Source organism: Ursus maritimus, unplaced genomic scaffold, assembly GCF_017311325.1.
Source record: "Ursus maritimus isolate PB19 unplaced genomic scaffold, ASM1731132v1 scaffold_11, whole genome shotgun sequence".
Lineage (NCBI taxonomy): Eukaryota > Metazoa > Chordata > Mammalia > Carnivora > Ursidae > Ursus > Ursus maritimus.
Window position 1 is genome coordinate 43,111,284 of NW_024423453.1, and position 2,038 is coordinate 43,113,321.

Here is a 2,038-nt window from a genome sequence, read left to right on the forward strand (position 1 = left end):
AAAACCACATGGTCCAGCAGTGCACCCTTTGCTTGAATCTCTACAGCATGTTTAGCCCATGTTTGAATACTTTCACTTGGCAGGAAGTTACCTTCTGTGGCAGTCCTTTCTCACTTAGTACAATTCTGTCTGCGTAATAGAAAGTTTTATTAAGGCATACTGTCTATCCCCAGCACCAAACACCCATGATTGTAGTTCTACCCCTCAGGGTCATCAGTATAAATGAAAGTCCAGTAAAGTGACTCAGACATAGAAAACATTTAATAAATGTGTAGAGAATTGAACTGAATTGTGAGAATTTCTCTTTAAGTTTTGAATTGGAATTTAGAACTAATATATACCCAGGACTAAGTTTGAACATGCTTTTCTACCAGATTACTTTTTAGTCATGCTCTTTTAAAGCCTGTGAGTACCTGCACATGTAAATGAAGTGACATGTATGTAGCTTTGCAATATTTTACTTTATTTTTTATTAAAGTGTAACAGTGTTATATTAGTTTCAGGTGTACAATATAGTGATTCAGCAATTCTGTGTGTTTTCAGTGCTTATCTAACTAAGTGTACTCTTAATTCCCTTTATCTGTTTCACCTACCACCCCACCCACCTCCCTTCTGGCAGCCACCAGGTTCTCTGTATTTAAGAGTTTGTTTTGAGGATTTTGGGGGGTTCTCTGTTTTGTCTCTTTGTTGTTTGTCCATTTGGTTTTATTTCTTAAATTCCATGTATGAGTGAAATCTTAAGGTATTAGTCTTTCTCTGACTTACTTTGCTTAGCATATAGTACCTTCTAGGTTCATCCGTGTTGTTGCAAATGGCACAATTTCATTCTTTTTTATGACTGAGTGATGTTCCAGTGTATGGAATATACCACATCTTCTTTATCCATTCATTTATCAGTGGACACTTAGGTTGTTTTCATTTCTTGGTTATTGTAGATAATGCTGCAGTGAACATAGGGGCACACGTATCTTTTTAAATGAATGTTCTTGTATTCTTTGGGTAAATACCCAGTAGTGGAATTACTGAATCATATGGTAATTCTGTTTTTAATTTTTTGAGGAACCTCCATACTGTTTTCCGTGGTGGCTGTACCAAATTGCATTCCCACCAGTTTTGCTGTTTTAGTAGGTAAAAGCAGCTCTTTGGGTCTCAAATTTTAAAAATTGTGATTTCACATAAAAATCTGCAGATTTCTGGCTTCCCTCCTGAAAAAACTGGAAAATTTGGCATAACTGGGCAAACTAGATTTGATCATGGTAACAATTTACTAGAATTGGGTAGTCAATGCCCTTTTCAGATGGTGCTTAGCACTTCTTAGAGTCTTATCCTTGGCCTTTCTATTCATTTAACTTTTCTTCCCAGGGCCTTGTAGGCATTTGAGTTGGTCATTTAGTGGATACAAAAGCTTAACATGTCCAAAACTGAACTCTGATCCTACCCGTAAAATCTGTTCTAACTCTGTCTTCCTCATCTCTCTGCTTCTCATTGCTCAAGCCAGTACTTTGGTGTTATCCTTGACTTCTTTGTTTATCTCACAATCCGTATCCATTCTGTCAGTGAACTCTGTTGGATATATTTTCAAAATATATCTCGTATCAGAGACTACCACTTTTCTTCTTTTCCCCTTCACTGACCTCTCTGGTCCATGTTGCCATTATCTGTCACCTGAGTTTTAGTCATAGTCTTCTCATTGGTCTCCCTGCTTCTACTTCTGCTCTCCTTTTTTGTTATTGTTGTTAAAGATTTGGTTTTTAAGTAAACTCTGCACTCAGTGTGGGGTTTGAACTCACAACCTGAGATTAAGAGTTGCATGCTGTACCAACTGAGCCAGCCAGGCACCCAACCTCTTTTGACTTTTCAAAACAATAACCAAATGATCCTTTTAAAAGGAAAGATCCTATTACTCCTGTGTTCAGTAACCTACAGTGGCTCCTCATTTACCTCAGAATAAAAGCTAAAGCCCTTTGTGACCTGACTTACAAGCTCAGTGTTATGCAGCTTGTTACCTCTCTGACTTCATTTCCTACTGCCCCCCCCC